Source organism: Neltuma alba, unplaced genomic scaffold (assembly GCF_004799145.2).
Source record: "Neltuma alba isolate B1F8T4 unplaced genomic scaffold, ASM479914v2 tig00011840_pilon, whole genome shotgun sequence".
Taxonomy (NCBI): domain Eukaryota; kingdom Viridiplantae; phylum Streptophyta; class Magnoliopsida; order Fabales; family Fabaceae; genus Neltuma; species Neltuma alba.
In genome coordinates this window covers 117,037-136,542 of record NW_021636446.1, presented here as the reverse complement: position 1 = coordinate 136,542, position 19,506 = coordinate 117,037, and positions in this window count along the sequence as shown.

Sequence of the window (19,506 nt, the reverse complement as noted above, 5' to 3'; positions counted from 1 at the left end):
ATGGTGCATGTTTGTGTGTAATTATATAGTTCTTTGAAGTAGCCCACAAATTGATTTAGGGTCTCTTCATTTTTCAAAATATTGAAAAGAATGCATGTAATTATATAATTCTCTTAATTATTCCGCATAGTGATTCACGTGCGGCCTCGTCATTTTTTACCTCATCATTTTCTAAAATAGACTTTTTTTAAGATGACTATTGGATTTGAAGAATTAATGTTATACAAAACGAACATTCATCTACCTAATATGATTGAACTTTTATTATGGAATTTCTTCCCTTCCAATTATCTAAAACTTTGACAACAAAAATGTACACCGAATTCATATCCTCGTTCATCAGATAAGAACTTGGTTTTTCAGTTATATTGGATGAGAAGATATCATTGTTGATTTATTCGTTATTTCGTTTATTAAAACTAATTAATTATTGTGCTTTAATATTACTTCAGAGGGTAGTTATTTGGGCATTAAATAAAGTGCGCATGAAGAGTGCGCCTTTGATTCTGTAATACTCTACAAAATGGTAGAGGTTAAATTTCTTCCATAAGATGAAATCTTCAGCGCTAGAAATTTTTAGATTTAATTTCTTCCATTATTGTGCCAAGTTGTATCCCTCATGAGTCATAACTCCACCTCCCAGCAAACTCAATAAGATCCAATCACAAAAGGCATTGAAATGCATAACAAAGGAGCCCTACCATAGACAACATAAAATAGCAACTAAAAATATGGATCTACAATCAAGAAAAGATGATGTGGATGTTGCTTCAAAATCTTTCTTGTGACAAATATGCTTCCGCTTGACATTCATCCTACAAAGATTAATGCGATGATGGTTCAAGTCATATATAGAAAGTTAACTACTATACTTGAATCAGTTACACTTGTTACTTCCTTTCGCCACGTAACAATACTATCAGTTACACTTGTTATTTCCTTTCGCCACGTAACAATACTCCCCCCCTAAGAATCATCCTTGTCCACAAGGATTGTATAAGTTGGAGACGTGACTGTAGAAAAATCAGGAAAATGCTGCTGTATAAAGGTAAGGTCTTCCCAGGTGGCGTCGTCAGGAGTGGCATGCTTCCACTGAATGAGAATCTGAGTAACAGGTAAGTTGGATTGCTTCACAATTCTTCGTCCCAAAATAGCCTGAGGTTCTAAGATAAACTGCCCTTCATCGTCTTGCAGAGGCAAGCTAGTAGTCACAGGAGCGTCTTTGCCAATATATTTTTTTAAGAGAGATACATGGAATACTGGGTGCATGCGAGTGGAAGCTGGCAATTGAAGTTCATAAGCCACTTGACCCACCCGTTTGAGCACCTTAAAAGGTCCAAAGTAACGTGCAGCCAGTTTGTGTAGAGCCGAGTTGGTCAACAGGTTCCTCCTAAAGGGATGAAGCTTGAGGTACACTAGATCACCAACATTAAAAACCCTCTCAGATCTGTGTTTATTTGCTTGCTGCAGCATTCTATTCTGGGCTTTATGAAGGTGACTCTTAAGTAGCTGAATAGTGAGCTCTCTCGAAAGACAAATTCGGTCCACAAGCTCATTATTAGAATCTCCAGCAATGTAAGGTAAATGAGTGGGAGGAGGGATACCGTATACTGCTTCAAAAGGTGTCATACCTATTGCAGAATGGTAGTTGGTATTGTACCATAATTCTGCTAAAGAAAGCCATTTTCCCCACTGCTTAGGGAAGTCTCCTGTCATACAACGAAGGTAGCACTCCAAGCATCGATTGAGCACCTCGGTTTGGCCATCCGACTGAGGGTGATAGGCAGAAGAATACTTTAGATTAACACCATATAAGTGAAAAAGTTCCTTCCAAAACTTCCCACAGAAAATGGGATCACGATCAGTTACTATAGATTTAGGGAAGCCATGTAATTTCACCACATTATCCATAAAGAGAAGAGCTACATCAGAGGCAGTATAAGGATGTTTCAATGCCATAAAGTGGGCAGCCTTGCTGAATCTATCAACAACAACTAAGATAGTTGATTTAGAATAGGACTTAGGTAACCCATTGATAAAATCCGTGGATAAATCAGTCCAAATGTGTTCTGGGATGGGTAAAGGCTGCAACAATCCAGGGGAAGCAACATTTTCAGATTTAAACCTCTGACATGTTGTACAGGCTCTAATAAATTCCCTGACATCACGTTCCATACCCTTCCAATAAAAAACAGAAGAGAGCCTTTTGTAAGTAGGTGTCACTCCAGAATGGCCACTAACAGGACTGGAATGAAAGAATTGCAGAAGTTCATCCCTTAATCTTCTATCTGCACCTACTACTAGTCGGCCACGGCGCTTGAGCAAATCATGTTGCCAGGTAAATTTAGAGTGAGATAAAGGATCTTTTTTGAGATCCTCAATGAGTTGCTGCAATTGATCGTCTATGAGCCATGATTGTTGGACTTTTTCATGCAAGTCAGTAGCAATATGTGTAATGGCTGACAAAGAACCTTCAAACTTCCTGGATAATGCATCCGCTGCTAGGTTATCTTTGCCCTTAGTATAGACAATCTCATAAGTAAGACCCCAAAGTTTGTTAAGCCATTTCAGTTGATCTGGTGAAACTGATTTCTGCTCCAAGAGGTGTTTCAATGGCAAATGATCAGTCTTAATAGTGAAAGGCTGACCAACTAAATATGAGCACCATTGTTTAACTGCAAAGATAATCGCCATCAGTTCTCATTCATATGCTGATAGAGCTTGCTTCCTCTTACTTAATGGTTTGCTAGCAAAGGCAATCGGGTGGTTCTTCTGTGACAGCACTGCCCCCATTCCTGTATTAGAGGCATCAGCCTCAACAATGAATCTCTCTTGAAAGTTAGGAAGTGCTAAAACTGGGGCAGAAACGAGAGCATTTTTCAAGGTAAGAAAAGCTTCATTAGCTTCAGCAGACCATAGAAAAGGTTCACCTTTTTTGAGTAAGGCGGTTAACGGTTGACATATGTTACCATAATTCTTCACAAAACGTCTATAATAACCAGTAAGACCCAAAAATCCTCTAACAGCTCGCACATTTGCAGGGGTAGGCCAGGATGATACTGCTATAATCTTTTTAGGATCAACTAAAACTCCCTTGACTGAGATCAAATGGCCCAAATATTCCACCTGGGTAGCAGCAAAGGTGCATTTACTAGCCTTAGCAAATAACTGATTATCGCTGAGAAGCTGCAGAGTCTGAGAAAGATGGTCTAGATGAGAGTCCCAAGAACTGTTGTAGACCAAGATGTCATCAAAAAATACAAGTATAAATTTTCGTAGAAAGGGCTTAAAAACACTATTCATTAAAGCTTGAAACGTGGCTGGGGCGTTAGTGAGTCCAAAGGGCATGACTAAAAACTCATATAACCCTTCATGAGTGCGAAAAGCTGTCTTATGAACATCAGCATCATACATACGCACTTGATGATAGCCCGCCCTCAAATCAAGTTTGGAAAAATAAGCAGCACCTTGTAGTTCATTCAGCAGGTCCTCTATTAATGGAATAGGAAATTTATTCTTAATAGTATGGTCATTTAACTTGCGGTAATCAACACAAAACCGCCAGGATCCATCTTTCTTTTGGACCAACACAACAGGAGCAGCAAAAGGGCTATGACTTTGCCGGATAATCCCATTAGAGAGCATTTGCTGTACCTGACGCTCAATTTCACCCTTCTGAACAGGGCCGCAGCGGTATGGTTTACAGCTAATAGGGGCTTCAGGGTGGAGATGTATCTGATGATCACAAGGGCGCGAAGGAGGAAGTGACTGCGGCTCCTCAAAAACATTGCTAAACTTAACCAAAATATTCTGCAACTGGTCTTTCTGTTCCTCTATCAACTTAGAATTTTCTGAAACACTCATTAGCTTGCCATCAGCTTCAAAAGAATTACATACCAAGAAAATGTGTTTAGCTAATGACATATCTGCTTCTTGTAACAAGACCTCAGACAAGGCTGAGTTCAGAGGAGTACTTGCCGTTCCTGTTATCTCAAAGAATTTATCATCGAAGGAGAAAGCCATATAGCCCTTGTGCAAGTCTAAAATAATCCGGCCTAATTTTTGAAGCCATTGAACTCTAAGAATAACATCAAATCCTGCCAAATCCATTACTAGAAATTCATCAGAGAAGTTATGATCGACCATAGACCATGTTAACGGTTGACAAAAATGTTTGATAGTTAAGCGTCGCCCCCCTGCCACAGCAACTCTCATGCCAGGGCGCTCTTGAATGGGAAGGTGTAACCTCCTTACCAAATTAGCATCTACTACATTATGGGTACTACCTGTGTCAATGAGGATGATGACACTCTGTTTCTTAATGAGCCCATGAATCTTCAGGGTGGAGCACCCTTCGCGACCTTCCACAGCATTAATGGTCCCGTCAACCTTATCTAACCCCATGAGGGTGTCTAAGTTGTCTGAAGCATCCAAAAAATCATCCTCAGTATCCTCTGGTACTATGACCATCATAACCTGAGATTCCTTACATTTATGCCCCGTATAATACTTGTCATTCCACCAATAACACAAGCCCTTTTTTCTTCGATCTTCCATTTCCTTCTTACTTAAAGTCATGGCTGCTTTCTTGGAGATAGAAGTACCAGAAGAAGTAGAAGAAGCAGACGAAGTTTTTGGGGATGAAGTGGAATTTAAATTCTTGGCAGAGGACGTACCAGTGACCAACGAAGACGGAGAAGTGAAAAACGAAGATCGTCGATTAGCAAAACTAGATGAAGGTGCATGAAGATATAGAGCTTCCAGAGTACGAGCTTGAATTCGCGTCATTTGCATCATGCTTGCTAGTGTGGTCGGTTTGAAGGCATTGACCAAAGATTGAATATCTGATCGTAACCCTCCCAAGAAACAATCCATGGCCACCGACTCAGGAATGTCTACCTCAGCAAGCAAATCATCGAATTCTTCAATGTAATCATCAACAGACCCAGTCATGCAGAGTTTCTTGATTTCGACCATGGCATTAATGCTACGCACATCCGAGAATCGTGCTTCCATCTCTCGAAAATGTAGGGAATTGAAAGACGACGCGCAGCGGAAAACAACTCGAAATTTTAAAACTTTCAATCCCTTTTGGATCTACCGATCGCGTTTAAGTCAGGTAGTAAGAAGCATTACCTTTAGGCGTTCGATTCCCTGGTGACTTGATGATTCGGCCGTTCAGGATGCTTCTGCTCGCCTCCTGTGTCGTTCGAAGTCGACGACTCCGGTCGGCTTCCTCTACCGGTATCCACACGAGTAGCCCTCAACCTCGAACGGCGTGCTAGCGCCTATGTCCGTCTAGGGTTTTAGGAATCCGTCCTCTCTCCTTTCCTTGGCCGTCTCTTAGGTGTTGGTTCTCTCTTAGTTTTAAACCCTAGCTCCTCATATCAAATATATAGGATGCTATATAGGTTTAATTAATAATATTTAATTTCGAAATTAACTCTAAATTAATTCTGAAATTAATACAATATCAAATATTGCTTAATCAGATAAGAGAACAATTAAATAAATATAGTTTAAATTAAATCCGTCTCACAGATTTAATTCACTTATTTATTTAATAAAGAGATGGCGGAATTTATATATTTAATTTATCCTTATAAATTAATATCTCTTATATATATATATATACGAATTTATATATATATATATATACACGTCCACCCTATTTATTCATTGAATCTGGACATATCTTAGATTCAATGAATCTGGACATCATAACTCGTGTCGGGCTATTTTGTGTGCGACCCTGTAGGCCCATATGAAGTTGGCAGTGGGCCATTAACTATAATGACCCACAAGTCGTAAGCGGTCTCTAGCAAGACATCACGACTACCCAAATCATATGAGGATCATTGAACGATGCAACCTTTCATACAACCATATCGCGTCCCTTTTGTCACACGACATTTTGGTCATGGACGAGGCATGGAGAACGTCATCCTCCTATCCATGACCGTTACTTTCTCGATCCCTGAGTAGTCCGAGTATAGAAATGGAACTACCTTTCCATTATAGTATGGCCATACATTTCTCAGACTCACTCATCGAGGGGCCCAGTAATGTCTCTCTACGAATGTGAGGGACAAATTCCATCTTGACCATTCACATTCCTACGCATGAAAAACCACTAAGCCTGAACATAGTCTTTATGATCACTCGGTCAAAAGTGACTTTTGACTAGGTCAAAGCTAAGCGTTTCTCATGTATGAATCCATGATGATCTCAGGTCAAAGGGCACAGTGACATGGTTTGTATATGAGAGAAGCTTATGACTTAACCCATGCAGCTCTCTCATAGCGGGTCGGTCCAACACCTTGTACTCTTACATGTGCCTATGACTTTAATTTATATCTCTATATATCTTTAAAGTCATACTGGTCTTATTTCATCTTTGCTCCCACATAGATGACCGACCAGGGACATTTAGGATAAACCATGAGTTATCCAAGGATAGTTACCACAGAAAACATGCAAATAATATGATAACGTAATTAATGAATTCATAAATTAACAATGTTCAAAACATAATGATTGGCCCCTAGGGCACAATTTCCAACAGAAAATACTCATTCCAAGATAATTCTGCCTCCGACTTCTTTTTGATGAAGTTCAAGTGCCATGTCAGAGCTTTCTTCTCCAAATGGATGCTAAGCAATCGGATTCTATGCTCCATCGGTGTATCGTCAACGGCAAAGAATTGTTGGCAGCGGTATGCCCAACCCCTAAAATCCGTACCATCAAAACGAGGGAATTCGATCCGGCTATTTCTTGTTGGAGGAACATATGTCGACGCTGATGGTGATCCAAAGGTGCTGAAAACAGGAGGATGTTGGGGACGATTGGGAGTACCCGAAGAACTGCCGGCCTGGTTGTGACCAGTCGAAGCCATCCCTGCGAGCTTAGTCGCCAAATCCCCAATGCAAGCTTCAATCCGAGCAATGGAGCCCTTGAGATCCGTGATGTCAGCTGCATTTTGATTCAATCGAAGGCGTGTTTCTTCCACTGCTGCAACATTATGCTCAAGTCGCTGCTCAATAGTTGAGAATCGGTCCGTTGATCGTGTCTCCGGCATGGCACCGAAGAGATGGCTCGATACCAAATTGGTACGGGAATAGCGAAAAGAGAGAGACAGAGAAGAGACGGGTTCTTTATTCACTGCCAACAGTATTACACGTGGGGTTATTTATAATCCTCCACACTTTGTTAGAAAGTTAACTACTATACTTGAATCAGTTACACTTGTTACTTCCTTTCGCCACGTAACAATACTATCAGTTACACTTGTTATTTCCTTTCGCCACGTAACACAGAAGCTCTTAGAAATGGTGCAAGCCAATATTAAAAAGAAAATATATAAAAAATTTGTAGCTAACGAAAAATAAATTCATACCATTGAGATATGCAGCAAAATAAATTCCCAGGGGAACAAGAACAAAAATTTGAGATAATATGATCATTTACTTTGCAAGTGCATAAGATTTATGCTTTGAGCTGCAAAAAATAAAAATTAAAAATTAGTATAACAGAACAAACAGAAAACAAACGTATGCTAGAAGCTTTCAATTATAGCAGCCCACTTGGGATCAACATCTTTTGGAATTTCTAGCCGCTGGTTCATGAACCTAACAGCTCCAATCACCTGCAATTATCCTAGAATTTCGATATGGGTTACTTCAACAATCTTATATAATCCTGTACGTCAGCTTATTATTTACATTCTGCGTTGTAGAAAATTCAAGGTTCATGAAAACAATATACTTGCATTGAGTTGAGACTCTTCCAAGGGCTCTCCTCAGTTGTAAGTTCCTGCAAAACCACTCCAAAGTTGTACACATCAGACTAATGTTCCCAAGAGGTAGAAAATATAAAGTATTCAAAACACAAAAGTTCAGAGGGGAGAGAGAGAGAGAATACTTGAGGATATAGATCAAACACACTTGTCACTAATTAGTGGGCTTACGACTAAAGAATTTCTGGTGCTATCCATTGAGGCTGAAAAGTGGTGGAAAATGCTAGAATCAGCAAACTACAATAGAAGCAAAGGAAGAGCAATCAACTCAAAGAATGAAAAACCCCTTTACCTGATTGCGCATGAGAATAAAATTGAAGGACCTAACCTACTGACCACGCAACCAAACCATACCATTAAAAACATGAACAACAGACACACAGAGATGTTTATCACGGCATGTACCCAGCCAAATAAATCTCGATAGAGAGATGCATTGTAACATCTTGAAATTTTGGGTTCTGAAGCACAAAAAGTAATCTAAGATGGAAAGGCTACTCGATCCTTTCTGGCAAGAGTCCTAGAAGTTCTCTGAAGGGACAGAGGAATTCCTAGGGACTAAATCGCAAAATGAAAATTTTCTAGGATTGGGAAAAGAGGAAGATAGAGACTCCATTGAAATCTCAGGGGGTCAACTACGAGCAATTGAGGTGATAAAAGGCCAAAGGTTATGTTTAGAAACCTTAGTAGAAGATTCTTGATGGTAAACCCAAGCAGGGACCTAATCTGAAATTTGAAAAGTTTCAGGCCTGAAAAAGCAGTGATGGAAAGTACACATGAAGATTTCAAAAAATTTCAAGAAAAATAGGAAATGAGGTTTTGAGGCCCGTATGAGGCTAAAAATGACAAAAATACCTCGAGAGCAAATTGATGAAATTCCAAGGGTTTTGGCTAATTATGAATATTAGCAAAAATTAAATTATTTAAAATATGAGGAGGCCTTAGATAATTGGAGAAAAATAAGGAATAATACTTGAGGAATTACCACAAGTTTTAAAAATAATTTCGTCTCCAAAACGTGAGGAGGTTGTCTTTAATAGAGTTTAAAGCCTATTTATACACTATTTGGAGGAAGTCAAAATAAACTGTCTATGGATTGACTTTTGACTTGAGAAAAATTCAAGAAATATCTTATGATGAATAAATAGTATTGGTACCTAGAGACAGATTCTCAGAGTTGTAAACTGATAGAAAGAAAGCGATCAAATTTACCCCGAAATAAATATTATTAATTGTTTTAATAGAAGAGCTAGGGAAACCAAGCAAGATCAAGCCCCAAAACAAGGTATATTCATGATTTTTAATGTAGTTTCCATTACCCTTGTTGTTGTTGAGTTTGGGTTTTGTAAGATTTTGGAAGCTTAAAACCCTAGGGTATGGCATTGCACAAAATTGATTAAGAGCAAAAGCAAGATGACATTGACATTAAAATAATATTTAAAAACTTGAAAGGAACAAGAATCAAGTGGTTTTGTGTTAAGTTTACAAGAAATCCAACTTCCCCTAACTTGGGTGAATTTTGGCCAGACCTAGGGTTCTTTCTAGGGTTGAATTTCAGCCAATGAGCTTAGAATGAAAAATTGTGTGTGGTAAAAGTGAGAAAACAAGTTTAGAAGCATTAGAATTGAAAATAGAATTCTTTCCCTAAAACCTTATGGTGATCGATCGATTTGAGTTGAAAGGAAAAAAGTTGGATTTTGTTTAATTTGAGCTTGAAAATAAATTTTACATGCAAAATCATGAGGGAATAGCATGTGTGATTAAATTTAGAAAGATTGGAAACCAAGCTCAAAAGTTAGAAGTTAATGTGAAGTTAAAGAGGATTAGGTATGAATGTGTTGATATTGAGAATACCTTACTAAATGTTTGATAGGCATTTGGCATTATCAAGGAGAAAACTCCAAGAGCAAGAAAGGGAGGCAAGAGTTAAGGCTTCAAAGAGGCAGCAAGAATCTATAACTTGATGTTAACTTGTTTTGTGTATTGTTTGCTATTTGTGTTGTGCCATAAGGTATTTGAACTAGATGTCTTATGATGTATAAAACTCCTGGCATTTGATGTATTAGCAATATGCATAGTTGAGTTGTGAAATGGAATTGTATGCTGGTATGCTTCCTTTGCATAGCATGGTAATGAAATAAAATGCATGTGATATGCATAGTGAATATAATGATACATAAGATGTGCATAGGTATATAATATGACATGCATTGCATTGTTGACATTTTTTTTTTGTGGTTTATTGGTGAAATCTCACCCCTTCCATGTTTAAATCACTACTAGAAAAAAGACTTTTAACGTCGTAAACTAACGGCGGTTCAGCAGAAAAACGAAGTGGAAAAAAACGCGGTGGCATTTTTATAAATAAGTTGAAAGGGTATGACTTTCCACGGCAGTTTTTAAGAAAATCGCCATGGAAAGTATTTTTAACGGCGGTTCTTTAAAGAACCGCCGTGGAAAATATTTTTAACGGCGGTTCTTTAAAGAACCACCGTTAAAAACTCTTTCCACGGCGGTTTTATTGAAAACCGCCGTGGAAAGTGTGTCTTCTAACCCCCTCGGCCGCTCGACTCTCCTCACTTTCTTTCTCATTTCTTCAGTGCGCCGTGGTCCCCCTCTGCCCCACCACCGTAAAACTGCCATTACCGGCCATTCCCGCCACTATCCCACCGTTTAAACTCCTCCATTGAGCTCTTGGAGCCTTGCCGCCGTGCGCCGCACTCTGCCTTGGTCGACCGCGCCTCCCATTTCTGTCGGTTCTTGCTGAGCCGTGGTCCACCACCGAAAACCGGTCCTACCCTCCACTATCTAACCGAAAACCGGTGCGTTGCCGCCGTCCGCCGCCGTCCGCCGCCGCCTCACTTCGCGTTTGAAGCTTCTCTGCTCTGTGAGTATCCTCTTCTTTCATTCTTTTCAATTTTTCTTGGTTTGTTGAATGTTTTAGCCATGAAAATCTGTTATATATGAAATGGGGTTGTTAGTTTTACATTGTGGTTGGCTTCTATTGTTCATTTTGCATTTTTATGTGGTTGAACCGTTGATTGGTGTTAATTGGTAGGCATTAGATGTGAGAAAACCTTAATTCCTTTTTACATACTGTATTAGAAATATGTTTAAATGTTTGGAGTTGATTAGTTGTGAAGTTTTTAAATTTTTTTATAATTTTTTGATATTTATTTCGAATTTTTGATAATTTTTTGTAATAAATATAAGAATTTAGTGATAAATAATCTGTTAGTTATTTTGTGTTTTTTTCATTCGTTATGAATTTTGATTGATAGTAAAGTATTGTTTAAATAATCTGTAGAACAATGGATCGTAGTTGGATGAAAGCTAGGAGAATTAGCAAGGAATATGAGGATGGGGTTGAAAAATTTCTTGAGTTTGCTCAGAGAAATGCCCCTAGTAAAGGAGATGGATTGTACTATTTGAAGGGAATTCAAAGATGACGCGCAGCGGAAAACAACACAAAATTTTAAAACTTTCAATCCCTTGCCCGGATCTACCGATCGCGTTTAAGTCAGGTAGTAAGAAGTATTACCTTCGGTGTTCGGTTTCCGAGTGGCTTGGTGATTCCGCCGTTCAGGATGCCTCTGCTCGCCTCCTTTATCGTTCGAAGTCGACAACTCCGGTCGGCTTCCTCTACCGGTATCCACACGAGTAGCCCTCAACCTCGAACGACGTGCTAGCGTCTATGTCCGTCTAGGGTTTTCAGAGAATCCGTCCACTCTTATCTCTCTTAGGCCGTCTCTTATCTGTTGGTGCTTTCACTCTCACTCTTCAAACCCTAGCTCCCTAATATCGAATATATAGGATGCTATAGGTATTATGAGTGATATTTAATTTCGAAATTAATCCCAAATTAATTCCGAAATTAATACAATATCAAATATTGCCTAATCAGATAAGAGAACAATTAAATAAATACGGTTTATATTAAATCCGTCTCACAGATTTAATTCACCTATTTATTAATTCAAAAATAAAGATATGACGGAATTAATTTACATAGATCTAATTTATCCTTATAAATTAAATCTAACAATTAATATCTCTTATATTTATATAATATATATATATATATACGAATATATATATATACACGTCCACCCTATTTATTCATTGAATCTGGACATCATAACTCGTGTTGGGCTATTTTGTGTGCGACCCTGTAGGCCCATATGAAGTTGGCAGTGGGCCATTAACTATAATGACTCACAAGTCGTAAGCGGTCTCTAGCAAGACATCACGACTACCCAAAACATATGAGGATCATTGAACGATGCAACCTTTCATACAACCATATCGCGTCCCTTTTGTCACACGACATTTTGGTCATGGATGAGGCATGGAGAACGTCATCCTCCTATTCATGACCGTTACTTTCTCGATCCCTGAGTAGTCTGAGTATAGAAACGGAACTACCTTTCCATTATAGTATGGCCATACATTTCTCAGACTCACTCATCGAGGGGCCCAGTAATGTCTCTCTACGAATGTGAGGGACAAATTCCATCTTGACCATTCACATTCCTCCGCATGAAAAACCACTAAGCCTGAACATAGTCTTTATGATCACTCGGTCAAAAGTGACTTTTGACTAGGTCAAAGCTAAGCGTTTCTCATGTAGGAATCCATGATGATCTCAGGTCAAAGGGCACAGTGACATGGTTTGTATATGAGAGAAGCTTATGACTTAACCCATGCAGCTCTCTCATAGCGGGTCGGTCCAACACCTTGTACTCTTACATGTGCCTATGACTTTAATTTATATCTCTATATATCTTTAAAGTCATACTGGTCTTATTTCATCTTTGCTCCCACATAGATGACCGACCAGGGACATTTAGGATAAACCATGAGTTATCCAAGGATAGTCATCACAGTAAACATGCAAATAATATGATAACGTAATTAATAAATTCATAAATAACAATGTTCAAAACATAATGATTGGCCCCTAGGGCACAATTTCCAACATCCTCCCACTTGCACTAGGTACAATCATTAATTTGTCTAATTCCCATTGACCTAACATGACGCTCATGCTTTGCTTGCACAAGCGGCTTTGTTAGAGGATCAGCAACATTGTCTTCTCCTGCTACTTTGCATATTTTTATATCACCTCTATCGTTGATTTCTCTGATGAGATGAAATCGCCTGAGTATATGCTTGGTCCTTTGATGTGACCTAGGCTCTTTGGCCTGTGCAATAGCACCGCTGTTGTCACAGAACAAAGTTATTGGATCTGAGATGGTAGGTATCACCCCAAGTTCAGTAATGAACTTCCTTATCCAAACGGCTTCCTTAGCTGCATCAGATGCTGCTATATACTCAGCTTCCGTTGCAGAATCCGCTATAGTGCCCTGCTTAGAGCTCTTCCAGCTTACTGCTCCATTATTCAGGAGGAATATATATCCTGATTGCGATTTACTGTCGTCCTGGTCAGTTTGGAAACTTGCATCTGTGTAACCAGTTACACAGAGCTCATCATCCAATCCACCATAGACCAAGAATAAGTCCTTAGTCCTTCTTAAGTACTTAAGGATATTCTTGACAGCAGTCCAATGGCCTTCACCAGGGTCCTGTTGATATCTGCTAGTCATACTTAAGGCAAACGAGACATCCGGTCGAGTACATAACATGGCGTACATGATAGATCCTATGGCCGAGGCATATGGAACCTTACTCATGCGACCTCGCTGATCAGGTGTACTAGGACACAAATCCTTGCTGAGGTGAATACCATGAGACATGGGTATAAAACCCCTCTTTGATTCCTGCATACTGAACCTATGCAGTATTTTGTCTATGTATGTGCTCTGACTTAGTCCTAGAAGTCTTTTAGATCTATCTCTATAGATCCTAATTCCTAGGATGTAGGTGGCTTCACCCAAGTCTTTCATTGAGAAAGACTTTCCTAACCAAGACTTGACAATCTGCAAGGTAGGAATGTCATTCCCAATAAGTAGGATGTCATCGACATAGAGTACCAAAAACACAACTGTGCTCCCACTAACCTTCTTGTACACACAAGGTTCATCAGCATTTTGAAGAAATCCAAACCCTTTGACTACTTCATCAAAACGATGATTCCAACTCCGAGATGCTTGCTTCAATCCATAAATGGACCTTTGAAGTTTGCACACCTTACCAGAGTCCTCAGAACGCACAAACCCTTCAGGTTGTGTCATGTACACATCCTCAAGTAGCTTTCCATTAAGGAATGCTGTCTTGACGTCCATCTGCCATATTTCATAGTCATAATATGCTGCAATGGCAAGGAGGATTCTGATTGACTTGGCCATTGCAACCGGGGAAAAAGTCTCATCATAGTCCACACCATGAGTTTGATTAAATCCTTTTGCAACCAGCCGTGCCTTGTAGACATTTACATTGCCATCCATGTCGGTTTTCTCCTTAAAAACCCACTTGCACCCGACGGTTTTTACACCTTCAGGCGGATCGACTAAGGTCCAAACCTGATTGTCGTACATGGATTGCATCTCAGACTTCATGGCATTAAGCCATTTTTCAGAGTTTGGTCCCACTATAGCCTCTTGATAGGTAGTCGGCTCATTATGCTCAATGAGCAACACATCACGATTGTCAGAAATCAGAAATCCATATCTCTGAGGCTGAAACCGTGCCCTATTAGATCTCCGTGGACCTTGCGTGACTTGAGGAGTCTCAACAACTTGTTGTGAGTTATCTCCGATTTCCACCTGTAGGTCTGTGGTGTCTTGTGGCTCTCGAACTTCTTCGAGCTGTACCTTGCTCCCACTGGTTCTTTTAGAGATAAATTCTCGTTCGAGAAAGATACCATTTCTGACAACAAACACTTTGTTATCGGTGGGGTTGTAGACATAGTATCCCTTGGTTTCCTTAGGATATCCCACAAAAAGGCACTTTGAGGATTTGGGCGCTAATTTATCTGAGGCTTGTTGCTTAACATAGACCTCACATCCCCAAATCTTGAGAAAAGACAAACTAGGTTTTCTCCCAGTCCATATCTCATAGGGAGTCTTTTCAACTGCCTTAGATGGAACACGATTCAGTGTGAACGCAGCTGTCTCTAGGGCATGGCCCCAAAAGGACGGTGGAAGATCTGTTCGACTCATCATGGATCGAACCATATCTAATAGTGTTCGATTCCTCCGTTCAGAAACGCCATTCCATTGTGGTGTTCCTGGAGGAGTCAATTGTGAGACTATCCCACAACTCCTAAGATGATCAATGAACTCTTGGCTCAAATATTCACCACCCCGATCAGATCGAAGGGCTTTAATTGTTTTGCCAAGCTGGTTTTGTACTTCATTTTGAAATATCTTGAACATTTCAAAAGACTCGGATTTATGTTTCATCAGATAGATGTACCCATATCTACTAAAATCATCTATAAATGTGATGAAGTACGAATAACCTCCTCTGGCATTTGTATTCATCGGTCCACACACATCTGTATGTATGAGGCCCAACAAATCTGTGGCCCTCTCACTGTGCCCAGTGAAAGGTGACTTAGTCATCTTTCCCAACAAGCAAGACTCGCAAGTATCATATGATTCAAAATCAAATGAGTTGAGAAATCCATCTTGATGGAGTTTAGAAATGCGTTTCTCATTTATGTGGCCCAGACGACAGTGCCAGAGGTATGTCGGATTCAAATCGTTTGGTTTGACCCTTTTGGCAGTTATGTTATAGATATTTCCATGATTGAGTTGTTCTAAATTCAATATATAATGATCACCATGCAAATCACCATGAGCATAAAAAACATCATTACGATAAATAGAACATCTACCATTCCCAGCAATGGAAGTATAACCTTCCTTATCCAAATAAGAAAGAGAAACAATGTTACTACTCAAAGCAGGAACATAATAGCAATTGTTCAAAACTAACAAAAGCCCAGTGGGCAGAACTAATTCATAAGCGCCTACAGCTAAAGCAGCAACCCTTGCTCTGTTTCCAACTCGTAGGTCAACTTCGCCCTTCTTCAGCTTCCTACTGTCCTTTAGACCCTGCACATTCGTACAAATGTGAGAACCACATGCAGTATCTAATACCCATGTAGTGGAAGTAGAAAGATGAATGTCTATAACATAAATACCTGAAGTGATAGCCCCGCTATCCTTCTTGTTCTTTTTCAGATCTTCGAGGTAGAGCTTGCAATTCCTCTTCCAATGACCAGGTTCATTGCAGAAGAAGCAGACTCCTTCCTTTGGAGGCTTTGCCTTCTTTGGTGCAGGCTTGGTTTGAGGATTGCCTGACTCTCTGGTCTTACCGGATGAGCCATGACCTTTCCCTTTGCCCTTGCCTTTGCCTTTCTTCTTCATATCCTTTCCTTTCTGAACCATCAAAACAGAACTGGGCTTCTTCTTAAGACTCGGCTCAGCAGTTTTAAGCATCCCATGCAGTTCAGAAATAGATTTCTCCATGTTGTTCATGTTGTAGTTCATGACAAACTGGTCATAACTTTCGGGGAGTGAGTTCAAGATCAAATCTGTAGCTAACTCCTGGCTCATGGGAAATCCAAGCCTTTCAAGGTGATCAATGTACCCTTTCATCTTTAAGACATGAGCACTGACTGATGCACCTTCAGCCATCTTGCAGGAATGTAAGGCCTTAGTGGTCTCATACCTCTCTTGCCTTGCCTGTTGCTGGAACATTTCCTTGAGATGGACAATCATCTCATAAGCCTCCATGTGTTCTAGATCTCTTTGGAGTTCTGGAACCATGGTGGCAAGCATCAAGCATCCCACATCGACAGAGTCTTCCTTATGCTTTGCGTAAGCATCTCTCTGAGCTCTAGGAGCATTGGCTGCTGGCTCTTCAGGAATGGGTTGATCTAGGACATGTGCCTTTCTTTCATGCTTGAGAACAATTCTCAAGTTCCTAAACCAGTCAAGAAAGTTTGTCCCATTGAGTTTGTCCTTCTCAAGGACAGATCGCAACGATAATGTAGCAGTATTACTAGTCGTCATGATTCTACAATTAAAAAATATGCAATTGTATTAGCAATCTCCCACTAAATATACAACCCTCAATGCATTAATTAGTGGGCTAAGATCCATATTTGGCTTAAACTTAAGTCCGCTTTGGCAGGACGCTTAAAATTAAGTTATTTAGGTAGGTAACACCTTTACCAATTACATCGAATGTAACTCTTAGATGTTTATGGGATTCTATCATCATATGATCCGGCATGTCTTAATCCCATCTAATGCCTTGAGACCCAAAACCGTTTTGTTAGTCTCAATTAAGTCAAACAATAACAAACATATGTGAGTAGCACCATTACTCTTGCTTATCTCCCCAAGATAACTTAAATGCACCCACTTTGGTGGAGCCTACAATTGAGTGATCGAGGTTTTGACAAGTGTTCATTAATTGACGGCATTATGACTTAAGATTTCATTTAGAGGGCTTAATTAACTATCTGGTTTACTAGAATGCATGTATCGCGGTTGTATCTCATACAAGTAATATGCATATAAAACATACATAGAGTAACATAATCATAAGATGCATGATTTTAAACGTGACTCAATATGGCTCACCTACCCTAAGTCCCCTCAAGCCAATGAGAGGAGCTCTCTAATAAGAAAAGGAAAATTACATAAAGAAACCTCATTTTTAACATTGAGGGGAGTGAGATGAGAAGAGAATGTACATGGAGAGAAATTAGAGGAAGGCACGACACGCAGGCCGTATTTAGAAAAATTACAACATTTGTAATCTAGAGCCATATTGATCACCATACCCAAACAGTCAAGAATCAATATTCATACTATGTGAAGGGCAATCAAGTTACAAAACTAAAACATTCATACATCAAGAAAGGCAGTATAGGTTACGATTAAGTCGCGCTAGGATTAGATAGCCACGGCGGTCCCGCTAATCGATAATTCCAATTCGGTTTTCTTAGATCCCCGTCAATCTCAATTGATCAATATCAATTAATCGCACACACATGTATCACATACATGACCGCCTTACGCACAATCGCACATACATGTAACGAACGAATTCAGTTTCAATTCGGATTCCCTATATGTCATACATAATCTCCTACGACGATTATCTTCTACGTTCTTAACGGTTATTTTCGCACAAGGATTGTACAATAGGCACGTTCAATTCGAATTACAGGTTATACAACTATGCACATTCAATTCGAATTACAGAAACAACTAGTCAGACATAGCGCACACGATCGACCAAGACATTCAACATACATCATATGTATCAAACAACCGAACCTAACTTAAACACAGAACGGCACGGCTCTGATGCCACTGAAGGGAATTGAAAGACGACGCGCAGCGGAAAACAACACAAAATTTTAAAACTTTTCAATCCCTTGCCCGGATCTACCGATCGCGTTTAAGTCAGGTAGTAAGAAGTATTACCTTCGGTGTTCGGTTTCTGAGTGGCTTGGTGATTCCGCCATTCAAGATGCCTCTGCTCGCCTCCTTTATCGTTTGAAGTCGACAACTCCGGTCGGCTTCCTCTACCGGTATCCACACGAGTAGCCCTCAACCTCGAACGACATGCTAGCGTCTATGTCCGTCTAGGGTTTTCAGAGAATCCGTCCACTCTTATCTCTCTTAGGCCGTCTCTTATCTGTTGGTGCTTTCACTCTCACTCTTCAAACCCTAGCTCCCTAATATCGAATATATAGGATGCTATAAGTATTATGAGTGATATTTTAATTTCAAAATTAATCCCAAATTAATTCTGAAATTAATACAATATCAAATATTGCATAATTAGATAAGAGAACAATTAAATAAATACGGTTTATATTAAATCCGTCTCACAGATTTAATTCACCTATTTATCTAATTCAAAAATAAAGATATGACGGAATTAATTTACATAGATCTAATTTATCCTTATAAATTAAATCTAACAACTAATATCTCTTATATTTATATATAATATATATATATACGAATATATATATATACACGTCCACCCTATTTATTCATTGAATCTGGACATCATAACTCGTGTTGGGCTATTTTGTGTGCGACCCTGTAGGCCCATATGAAGTTGGCAGTGGGCCATTAACTATAATGACTCACAAGCCGTAAGCGGTCTCTAGCAAGACATCACGACTACCCAAAACATATGAGGATCATTGAACGATGCAACCTTTCATACAACCATATCGCGTCCCTTTTGTCACACGACATTTTGGTCATGGACGAGGCATGGAGAACGTCATCCTCCTATTCATGACCGTTACTTTCTCGATCCCTGAGTAGTCTGAGTATAGAAACGGAACTACCTTTCCATTATAGTATGGCCATACATTTCTCAGACTCACTCATCGAGGGGCCCAGTAATGTCTCTCTACGAATGTGAGGGACAAATTCCATCTTGACCATTCACATTCCTCCGCATGAAAAACCATTAAGCCTAAACATAGTCTTTATGATCACTCGGTCAAAAGTGACTTTTGACTAGGTCAAAGCGACTTTTGACTAGGTCAAAGCTAAGCGTCTCTCATGTAGGAATCCATGATGATCTCTGGTCAAAGGGCACAGTGACATGGTTTGTATATGAGAGAAGCTTATGACTTAACCCATGCAGCTCTTTCATAGTGGGTCGGTCCAACACCTTGTACTCTTACATGTGCCTATGACTTTAATTTATATCTCTATATATCTTTAAAGTCATACTGGTCTTATTTCATCTTTGCT